The sequence below is a fragment of the Panthera tigris genome, chromosome B3 (genome assembly GCF_018350195.1).
Source record: "Panthera tigris isolate Pti1 chromosome B3, P.tigris_Pti1_mat1.1, whole genome shotgun sequence".
NCBI lineage: Eukaryota > Metazoa > Chordata > Mammalia > Carnivora > Felidae > Panthera > Panthera tigris.
This window is the reverse complement of record NC_056665.1, coordinates 113,389,495-113,401,558: the sequence shown is the minus strand read 5'-3', so window position 1 is coordinate 113,401,558 and position 12,064 is coordinate 113,389,495. Positions and strand designations below refer to the sequence as shown.

Below are 12,064 nucleotides of genomic sequence, written 5' to 3'. Positions count from 1 at the left end.
CAAGTTAATCTACCAGATTTGTTTACTTTGTCTGATTTACGAAGACAAATACGTTGAGTGTCTGAAATGTTTTATCTGGCCCTGGGAAAGGAAAACTGAAGGAGTGTTGTGCTTTTATTAATAGATAAGTGCAAACAGGCCCTATCCTATCAAATGAACAGCTAGGACCTTTGGCCACTGTTTACTGAAAATAAAATTAGCCTTGGCTGGCAGGTACTTATCAGATCTGAGAATAATTAACTACTCACATCTGGTACATGTTACTGAAAATGCTAGTGGGAGCCATTAACTTTGGTAAGGGTTATTTTTCCTGAACAGCTAACATCCCCCTAACATTCCATCGGAATGCACTCTTTCTTCCCAAACACACTCATGGCAGCACCAAAAGCAGTTCCACAAGCTGTTTCTCCATTTCAACCCAACAGAAAAACAGTTCTAGAAATCCAAAAGAAATTACTGTGACACGGCTGGTTCCCACCACACTCCACAATGCTCCCCAATGGGAGCACCTGTCCCAGAAAGCACTGGGAGCTTTGCAAACAAACAAGGGTCATTTAAGTTAATCAATAATAACAGTTTGCACTTCAAGTTTTTTTTTTCCCCTCAAAGAGCTTCAAGGAACATCACCAAGACAGAATAAAATGAGTACAGTTTTCACAATTCAAAAGGAGAGCCTAGGAAACAACATCCCCCATTACCAGTCAGTTGAAAAGGTGGTAATCAAATGCAGGTACATTGTGCCTAGTTCATTTCTTTTCTATTCTAACAATTTCTTTACTAGGTAATAATTTTCATGATTTTATTAAAGGAAAGGAAATGCTCCAAGGCATTCATATCAATAAGCAATGCAAAATAAATCATTTTATATTTATGTCACGGGAGCTAAGACACAGGAAACTCAAGGGCTCTGCAATTAGCTTGCTGTGAAATTCTAAACAGGTCAAATGACTTGTTTAGTCAAGTGACTTCTCATCTCTCTGCTCTATAAAACAGAGAATACCAACTTACATAACAAAGCTATGGGGAGGAGTAAACTTCAGATAGCACCAGGAAAATGCTCATAAATAGAAAAGAAATTCCAAATCTCTAAGAACATTTCTTCTCAAGAAAAATAGTAGGCCTGCATAATAATAAATTATAACACTTTACCCAGCACCATTTATCAAAGTATTTTTCTGACATTTTTTTGCAGACAAATATTATTGCCTATCTTAATGTGACAAAAGGCTTTGCATTTTAGTGATTAAGACCTTGGGTGGTTTGAAGATCAGAAGCTGCCTGCCTTATTTCCTAGGAAACTACAAACTAGTTTATTAACAACGAATAGATGGCCTCCAAGTACATACATACCTTACTAGAATATGTGTAGTGGGTAGACAACAGACACCTTAGGAGATGAGGTCATGAACTAAGAAACGGCTAAGTCTCAGGACAGGGAGCCAGTAAATAAAGTTTGGGAAACAGAAGGAAGTAGGAGTAACACATGAGGGAAAAAAGATAATACAGGGGAGGGAAGAGAGGCCCCAAGAGAGGGCAGAAGAACAGAAGAAATAGAAAACCAGTGCGTATTTCCTGGATTAGGCAGCTCGGTCAGGTGAGGGAGTGAAGCCAAGCCAGTGGGGACGGGCGTGAGCTGAAGGAACCTCAAGTGATTAAGAGAGATGATGGGAGGAGGGTTTTCCATGTGAGATATCAAAGCAAATAGGAATTATCTGGTTGAAATCAGAGAAAATGTTGTTGATCTGGGTTGGGTCTGATGAGGTTGAAAAGAACCTGACAGAGGAATGGATTCCATGGATGTAGTCATGAGGTTTTTGGAACATAACACTGAAAAACTATTTGTGGAAAACTGGCAAAATCAGAAAATGCTAAACCCCCAATCTTCCAACTCCAATAATAAATTTGATTTTGATGAACTGCGGAAGATTTCTTATGTGAATGCAATGTGTAGGATCCCCCTAAACATTGGGTTATTCTACTGGAACACTGTCTGTGGTGAACTATAGAAACATAAGTTTCCTAGGATAATTCAGATTTGCACCATTCAGAACTCCCTTGTAGTCTCAGGGAAGTGGACAGTTCGATCCATTTTAATATCATTGAACATGAAGGTTGATTTCTCTGAAGTGTCACACCCCCAAACTAGCAGCTATAACACATTAAATGCACTCTTCTGCCTTCGTTATTCTTTTACAAAGCACTTGCTCATAGAAAGAAATTAAATCTCTTATTAAATTAAACCTCTTATTTAATCATTAAATTTCTTATTATCATCAGCAATTTAAAAAATGCTTTGCCTGAAAGTTCTAAAAATATGTCCCCTGGTATAGAATCTTCTATTTGAAATCTTTAAAAGGCTTCCAAGACAAACTTATATATTTGTTTTAAAAGTATTCAGTATTTGATTTAAAATATCCCTAGATCTACATTTTGAGGAAAATTTATATGGCTTTGGAATGAAAAAAATTATGCCTGTGAAGTTAGCTAAAGCCTGCATAAAACAGTTTTTTTAAAGGCACATATGTGCTATTTCAATTTACCCATTAAGTAAGAGAATGCAGTATTCTAAAATTGGCTGCTATGAAAATAAAGCAGTTTCCCTTAATTGAGAAGTTACTTAATTGTACCTAGATAGTTGAATTATTTCAGTCTTGCTCCTGATTACATCTTTCTTTCAAAAGTTATGTTAATAGTAATAGCCTAGAAATGAAAACTGTAAAGCATGTTCAAATTTCAGCTCTGTTGACATTCTAGACCGGGTAACTCTGTTGTGGGGGTTGGCTTGTGACTGCAGGATGGTCTCTACTCACAACACCCCTCAAACCACCCTGCACTGTTCTGACAACCAAAAATGTCTCCAGACTTTGTCAAATTTCTTCTGGCAGCAAAATCACACCCTGATGGAAAAGTGCTATAGAAAAATGGCAACCATCACAGTTTCCTGGAGAAACGTAAGGAGAAGGAGTATGGTATTCCAGGGAGACAACAAGGTGTGGGGAAAAGAGGATAGAAATTAGAGTTAGGCAGATTTGGGTCAAAATTAGGACTTAATCACTCAGCTGTGTAGCCTTGTGGAAATTTAGTTAATTAAGCCTCAACTTCCTCATTTACAAAAATATTTTTTAAATGTTTATTTATTTTTGAGAGAGAGAGAGAGAGAGAATAAACAAGCACAAGCAATGGAGGGGCAGAGAAAGAGGGAGACACAGAATCCAAAGCAGGCTCCAAGCTGTCAGCACAGAGCCCAATGCGGGGTTCAAACCCACAGATGGTGAGATCATGCCCTGAGCCGAAGTCAGACACTCAACCGACTAAACCACCCAGGCGTCTCAAGCCTCAACTTCCTCATTAGTGAAATGCGAATAAGATCCTAATAGACATTTGTCTTTGCCATCCAGCATCCCTTTTGGGGGTAAGCCGTTAAGAAGTTCCCTCTTCCTGTAAGGGAAAGGGCTTTCCTGCTCTCAAACCACTGCTCTGAGATTGAGCATTGAACCAGACTTAGCCAATGAAATACCTGCATCCCCTGAGCTTTAATTAGTGGTTCAGGGATAGGCATGTGATCCATGCTGGGCCAATTATAACCAATTCTGAGGCTTTTGCTGGAGCAATGAGGAAAAACTTATTCCCTTTCTGAAGTTACTAAACTCATAGAGAGTAAGCCTGAGGCTTCTGTGTGTGGAAAAGCCAACTCTTCAGAGAAAAGACTGGAAAGATGTAGAGACCAAACCCTTATGAAATGTGTTAATATGTGAAGTCAGATCTACCCATTAGATTTTCATTGGTTGGCTGCAAATTCCCTTTTATTTTAACTTAAGTCAATATGAGTTCTGTTTTACCATCTGGAACCAAAATAGTCCTATCCAATAAGTTACCTATCTTAAACAGCTGTTGAGAAGACCAAGTAAAATAATGAACACAATAGGCCTATAAAGAGCTTCCTTCCCTGATTCTTAATTTATAGAAATCAAAACAAACATAATTACATAAGAGCTCAAAACACAATACAGAGAAGGATCAGAAAATTGAACCCATGACTTGGTTTTGAGCTCTTTTCAATAACCTAGGAGACATTCTAAGACAGCTTAAACTCATAGAGCCAAAAATTGCTATGTTTTAAGTTACCTTCAATCAAGTCAATGAATAGCACATGCAAATTCTGGTTTGTCTTCTTTGTTACCATCATTTTTAGGTGGCTAACAGAAAGGGCTTGCTTTCAGTATAAATGTTCCATAGCTTGATTTTTTTTTCTTTTTTTATTGCCAGAAGGCTGAAAGAAGGGATTTATAGAGTTAGAGGGTTAAATAAAAATAGCAGGGCTGGGGCTAGGGTGAATCAAGTGAGGCACCAACCTCAGCTGCAAAATTTTAGAGGTTGGTAAAACCCAGTAATCAAGATAAAATAGTATTTTAATGCAATTTTTTAGAAATCAAAATTAATGCCAAAAACCCATAATGCAGAAAATACCAGAATTTTAGACAGGATCAGTATCACTGAATTTTCATCTTGCCTTAAGCTTCAATATGGTTCAGCATGGTGTTGCCAAGTAGAGTAAAATTTCTAAACTGTAAGAAGCAGAGACATTTCTGGTGTTCACAAATAACATCAAGGATCTAAACACATTTGAGAGGCAACCCAGCTGAGAACTCTGAATTGAAAACTAAGAGACTCAAGTTCAAGTTCTAGTTCTGCCAATACTAAGGTATGTAACTGAGCAAGTTATCTGGCCTTTTCAAATCTTTAGTTCTTTCAAACATAAACTGAAAGGGCTATACCAGATGATCATTAAGATCTTTCTTAACTCTAAAGTTCTGTGATTACATTCTAAATTTGATTTCCTTGGATGCCTAAAAACAAATGATACCAAATATGTTGTATTTTGAATTCAGCATTTGTGTTATCTAGGAGCTTATGAAATGACAAGCGTTAACCATTCAAGTCTACCAGTGAAAGTAACCCAGGTTGAAGGTGATTTTGTTTGTTCAATATGAGTGCTTTCACATATTTCAAATGCTATTCGACTATAAGATCCTGCCTGCAATGGGGAGGTCAGCAGCTTTCTGTCATGAGTATAGGGTAGCATGGTTGATCTGTGTCTCTAAAAGTTGACATAATTCACAGGCCACCCACTGACAAGTCCACTGAAGCATAAAATAATCGAGTTAATAAGTGACTGCTTATAATTCCCAACAATTTCCAGAAATAGGAAAATTAAAATCTAAAATCGATGATGACAAAGAGGTGACAAATGTCTAGAACAGGCATAAGAAAAAAAAAATAATCTATTAATTCTTTTAAAATAGCATATTAAGTTAAAAGTTCCAAAAGCAGCGAGTGGTTTAGAAAGCACTGGAAATAGAATGTAAAAATTGAATATGAAAAACTACAATGTCAATGCTCACAGGTTCATACATATAAGATATTTTTCAATTTTTTTTTTCCTTTTTGCTGAACCTAAGAAATAAAGAATTCTCCATGCCTCAGAGACAGAGGGGCTCAGTAGCTTTTTAAAAGGCCTTTGTAAATAAAAACAGGTACTATTATCTTTTTTAAACTTTTTATTATGTAAGATTTGAAACATATACAAGGTATACAAGATAGTATAATGATCCCCCATATACTCATTAACTGCTTCAATAATTATCAACTCATGGCCAATGTTACTACATCTATAATCCCACTAATTTGCCCCAATTCTCATACAGGGTTTTCACTTTAGGCCCAAAAGTAAACAAATCTTTCGGGGCTTTAATTTCCTTGTTTGTAAAATACAGGGAATTATAACAAATCTCCTTACCTACAAATAAGAGTTATGAGGGGCGCCTGGGTGGCTCAGTTGGTTGAGAGACCGACTTCAGCTCAGGTCATGATCTCGCAGTTTGTGAGTTCGAGCCCTGCATCAGGCTCTGTGCTGACTGCTCAGAGTCTGGAGCCTACTTCAGATTCTATGTCTCCCCCTCTCTCTACCCCTCCCCTGCTCACGCTCTGTGTCTCTCAATAATAAATAAACGTTAAAAAAATTTTTTTAAATAAAAATTTTTAAAAAAGGGTTATGAAAAATAGCTAAACCTTTCAAGCCTCTTCTAACACTTACTGTGGTATCTGAACATAAGAAATAACAAGATAGCAAAATAAACTTTTATTTTTAAAAGTTTTTCTTTTAAGCAGTTCAAAGTGCTTTGGAGAATTTATCTTTCATTCTCCCAGCACCTCTATGTGGTGAATGGAAGTATTATTCACCTTTAGCAGATACAAAAATTAGAGAAAAAGGAAATGATTCAAGCCAGATCAAATGAAAAATTAATAGGGCAAAAATCCATATTTTCTGACTCCCCACGCTCTGTCATTACCATATGCCACTTCTATCATTATTATAACATATGTGAGTGAAAATGATTTTCTCTAAATAAAATGGACTTTCACTCTATTAAGGAGTTTGTACTTTTAAAAGCGCTCTATAATATGTAGGCATTCAAATATATTGACTGACTTTAAAGCTCACCTTGTAGATTCATACAAGAGCACAATCTTTATTTAGTTGGTTCGGCCTACCTAAAAAAGACAGCGAGAAGTAAAGGAAGGAAATTAAATACACCTGTGGTTCACTGGAATTGAACAATTATAGCTTGCCATTTCACAGGTTTGAAATTTAAACTATTTACTTGGCAGATGCAAAAATTACTTCAGTATTACACTGGAGAATTACACCGTTTGGGCCCAGTCCATAGTGCCACAGGCATGGATGATGCAATTTCTAACTCAGTTGCAGAATATTTTTATAGCACTTACCAAGTCATTATAACTTCATATATTTAAGACACTTTCCTTCCGATTCATACAATGGTTCCTGTTCATTGCATTTAGTCAAGGCGAGTTTAAATGGTGTGGGGGAAGGAGAAAAAGGGCCATGGAAAGAGTGTGGTGAGAATAGTCTCCATCAACTAGGTTTCCCTAAATGTTGCCTGTTATTCATTTCATGGGATACATCAGGGCAAAGCCTCTTTCCCTTTCTATGGCCTCAAAAATAATAAGCTGTGACCTGAGCAATGTCTTCTAGGACCATCACAGCAGAGAGTACAACTACCTACACATTTAAATGCATAGTTTAAAAGCTTATCTAAGGGGATTCTTCTAGAATTACTTTTCTCCAATTTTGAAAATAATAGGTGAGGCCATGACCTATCTAATACCTGGCTCCCTAAAGCCTTTTGACAAACCAAACAGAAACCAACCAACAATCAACCAAGAGGTGTAAACTATATTTTTAAACATAATAGTTTGTTATTGCTAGTATTATTGTTCGTATTCAGGATGTAAAGCTCGTGTGGATTGCTCCTTCTAAAGTAAGGCAGGAAACAGAATTAGGATACAGTAGAAAGAAGAGTGAACTGGCAGTTAAACAACCTAGGTTCTCTTCTGTCTGCATTAATGGGCTCTCTTGGGCAAGGCTGATATGCTTCAGGGCAACAGTTTTCTCGACTGCCAGATGAAATTAATGGTCCAAGTGGTTTTGAAAATTATTTTTAGTTCTAAAATTCTTAGACTACTTAATCCTTTACCTTTTATTGTATTACTCTATGTAATGTCCCCACGTTTCATAATGCCACTCCTTTCATATAACATGCTTAAGAATGTTGTGTATTGATTAGCTTATAGAAAAAGAGTTTAAATCTAAAGCAGAGGAAGAAAAAGAAGCACTCACGTTAAATGAGCTTTTAATAGCACTCTTTTATAAGTATAGGTTAAAAAAATAATATTTTCTAGTTCTTCTCTAAATCCCACCTAATCATGAGGGCCATTTTCATAGATTCAGAAATGGCAGTTTATAAAAGGATAACATACAAATGTCTAGCCTAGCCCCTGGCACATAATAGAAGCTAGATAAATATTTGGGTACTTCATACTCCCTCCTCCCCCAATTCCCACCTCCCCAACACCACCACCTCCACCTACCACAAATAAGTCCTTTATAAACTGCAACAACTTCTTTCAATCAGAGGTGCTATGGAGACAGGTTAAGGACTTAATTCTGAACAAGAGTTTATACTTTACTTAAAAGAGTTCAAAATCTTACCAGGAAAAAAAAAAGTATCAACGTTTCTGTTTTCAAACTGTCAAAAGCAGTCTTGGGTGACTTACTAATAAAAGGAAATTTGTTAATAAATGTAAATCATCATAATTCATTATAGCTCAACTATATTTTATATTTTCCCCAATACTTCCTGAATAAATGTCACCTGGTATGCAATGACCCTATTATAGTGAAATTAAATATGAATAAATATAGAACATATACCACTACTACTACTAATAATAACCCTAAGCCTTCTGGGCATACTGCATGTACTACTTAGCAGAGCAAGATACGCTATTGCAAGTTTCATAAATGCCAAGAGGAATGGTTTTTCTAACGTGCTTTCTTGACTTACAAGAGGGACCCACCTAAAGGCTGAAAATTAGATACAGGGGAGACCAGTCTTCCCCCACAAAGGGGCATAAAAAAACTAAGAATAGCAATATAACAGAAAAATATTCTGGAATTTTTAAACTTGAAATACAAAGCTTTTGTCTGTGGAGATGAACTCCTTCCATTCTCCAGGGCTCTGTCAACATCACCAACCTCAAACACTTGGCTCAAAAAAAAATGTGATGACGCAGGAAATTGTCTGGAAACAAACAAACAAACAAAAAGGCATTCTGTCTCCCTGGAACAGAGCTGCCCCGACACAGCAGGCAAGCAGCCAGCATGTCAGGGCTTCATTTTAAAGTCTGTTTTAATTGTTCCCTTCCAATTCAATAGTCCAAGCCCCTTTTCCAAGAAGTACAAGACAGAAAAAAAAAAAAAAGATCTTATAAGATATTATCTAGCTTTTACTTCACTCGCCCCTATTGAGGAAACTCTAAGTGCTAATTAACCACATAAACTGGGCAGATGAACTCCAGGTCTTTGTGTGTTGCTAGTCAAACTTAGAAGGGCCTCTATCTACTCTGAGGACTTAGTCAATTTGAAACTCACACTTCTACTAGATTCACAGTTGCATTCTACTAACTGCTGTTTTTCACTGAACTTTTCTACTTTTTAAACTATCTATAAAAGGAGAAAGCAGTTGCAACAACTACCTTATCACATTCCAGCTGGATTTTTGCAAGCATTTACTGACTTGGCTGACATTATAGGGGCTGTAAGAACAGGAAGGAGATAATCACATTTCTTTAACTTTCTGATATTTTTTCCCTGCTTCTTTTCTTGCCAAAGATCACTTGGGCTTCCCAGTGAAGCACAAAAAAAGAAAAAAAAAAAAAAAGAAAGAAAGAAAAACAAGCAAAAACAAAAATATCACAACTATTTACTGGTATCAAGAAACTGGGGTCCCCGGGTGGTTCAGTCAGTTGAGTGTCCAACTTCAGCTCAGGTCATGATCTCACGGTTTGTGGGTTTGAGCTCCGTGTCAGGCTTTGTGCTGACAGCTCAGAGGCTGCTTTGGATTCTCTGTCTCCCTCTCTGCCCTTCCTGGCTTCCCTCTCTCTCTCTCCTCAAAAATGAATAAATATTTTAAAAAATGTTTAAAAATAAATTAAAATACTGTGCAATGATACCAACTTGGTTCCCTTTGCACCATTTCCTTTTTACATAATAGATTCTATGAAACTTACAACTCTAGTGACTTTTGTACATCTTTTCCTTCCAGATTCAATAATCTACCCATCAATGTGGTCAATAATGTATGAGAGGAATTTCATTAGGGAGATATTTGTGAAGGATCTGAGTAGAAGGAAGAATAGATAAAGGGTAATTCTGAGATTAATTCTCCTTCCAAACTTTCAATTTATGATGAAACATCATGGATATTTCACTTAGAGACTCCCTGTTTTGCTATCGGTCATTGCTAAAACCACCTTTGAAAACTTAAAAGAAGCCCTTTTGTTTCTGACCAAGATGGAGTAAAAGGGACCAAATTTACCTTATCACCTAAAACAACCAAAAAGCTTTTTAAAAGACAAAACATATGAGACAAACTTTTTTTTAAAGACACTGAACATCAAGCACTAAAGGACAGTGATCCCTGAGAGATGGAAAACAAACAAGGAGAGCTCTCCACGGACTGCCCCAGTTTGCTGCCTCGAAAGAATTTCCAGGGCATGGTGCAGGGAGAGGGAACCCAAGTAAAGTCCAGACTCCCTGAAGTAAGGAGATGAAGCTGAGGATCTGGAAAAAACAAGGCACCAGAGTTCACAAGAGAGATTGTGGAGAGTCTCCCTCAAATATTCAGCAGAGTGCTGATTAGTGCAGACATGTGAGGAAACCACTTGAGGCAAGGGAGAGAATGATCTCAAAGGAGTATAGAGAAGAGTATCTGGCATTCACACAGGGCTATTCCCATGAACCAGCTGAGAAAACTTTATAATTCAGGAAGCACTGGGAACAGTACCCACAAGGGTCTTGCCTTAATAGTGGACAATAATTAGTTTCAAACTAAATGGTTCTGGTGTTACCAAAACTGTTCTTAAAAGCAAGATTCAAAAGGATCAAACTGTTTCCAACTGATTTAACTGCATCTCAAAACAAAGCTCAAGATTTGTAGGAAGACAAAAATATACAGCACCCAAGAAGGTAAAATTCACAATGTCTGGTATCCAATCAGATAACCGGGCATGCAAAGAAGCAGGAAACTAAGACCATAATGAGGAGAAAAGTCCATAGAAATGGACTCAGAACTGACAAAGATGCTAGAATGGGCAGACAGGGACATTAAAATAATTATTATAACTATATGCCATGCGTTTTAAGAGTTAAGTTACAGATACTAAAACAAAACAAAACAAAATCAAACTTCTAGAGATAAAAAAATACAATGTATGAAATAACAAATACACTGGATGTAATTTGATTATACAATGAAGAACGAGAAAACACAATAGGAACTAGGAGCAACAGATATAAATAATAACTATTAGTGAATTTGAAGGAATAACAATAGAGAATATCCAAAATGAAACACAGAAAAAAATTTAACAAAAACAAAAACAGCATCAGTGAGCTATAGGGCAACTTCAAGTGACTTAATATATATATAACAGGAGTCCCCAAGGAAGAGGAGGTAAAGAGAGAAGAAAAAAATATTTGAAAAAATAACGGCCAGGATTTTTACAAATTTGATGAAAAGTATAAATCCACCTACCAAAAAAGCTCAACAAACCCCAAGCATAAAAAAACATGAAAAAAATCACATGAAGGTACATGATAATTAAGCTGCTCAAAACCAATGAAAAGAGAAAAAATTGAAAGGAACATGAGAAAGGAAAATGTGTTATGTACAGAGAAACACAAATAAAGATGAGTGCAGTTTCTAGTTGGAAACAACAAAAGTAAAATTTAGTGGAGCAACAACTTTAAAAAACTGAAAAAGAAAACTGTCAACCCAGAATTCTATTCTCAGAAAAACTATCTTCCAAAAACAGAAGTAAAATAAAAACCTCTTCAGACACTCAAAGCTGAAATAATTTATCACCAGAAATCATTCTCAGAAAAACTATCTTTCAAAAACAAAAGTAAAATAAAAACCTCTTCAGACACTCAAAGCTGACCTAATGCACAATAAAAGATAAAATAAGTCTTTCAGGCAAAAGTTAAATAACACCAGATGGAAATTGTAGATGGCATCTACACAAAGGAATAAAGAACAATGGAAATGGTAGTTACTGGTAAATATATACATGATATCTTTCTTATTATTTAAATATATTGTAAGATAATTGATTAAACAAAACTGTATTGTAGGATTTATAATTAATGTGTAACTTTGTTGTAAATAAAATGTATGACAACTAGAGTAAGGCTACTCTAAGTTTCACACAGACTGTGGTAAGTTAAAGATAAGTCCTAAAGAAATCAGAAAAGTAACTAAACAAAGAATTATAGCTAATGAGGCAACAAAGGAGGTAAAATGAAATTATAAAAAAATAGTCAATCCAAAAGAAGACAGGATATAAGGTTAATGTACAAAAATCCATTGTTTCCTTACATACCAGTGATGAACAACTGGAATCTGAAATTTAAAATGCA

General features: G+C 36.1%; 1 protein-coding gene across 5 annotated transcripts in view; it reads right to left on the bottom strand.

The window, feature by feature from the left end:
- The window catches only part of RAD51B (RAD51 paralog B), a 641,285-nt gene that overhangs the window by 356,290 nt on the left and 272,931 nt on the right, over window positions 1–12,064 (bottom strand). The window contains exons 9-11 of one of the 5 annotated variants that reach the window (XR_006218941.1): window positions 6,503–6,552; window positions 4,468–4,565; window positions 4,126–4,270 (exon numbers count right to left, since the gene is read on the bottom strand). The exons of 3 other annotated variants lie outside the window; for them this stretch is intronic. The gene's annotated coding sequence lies outside the window, so the exon portion shown is untranslated. The remainder of the gene's footprint in view (window positions 1–4,125; window positions 4,271–4,467; window positions 4,566–6,502; window positions 6,553–12,064) is intronic. One more of the 5 variants, XR_006218942.1, reaches the window with a different exon arrangement.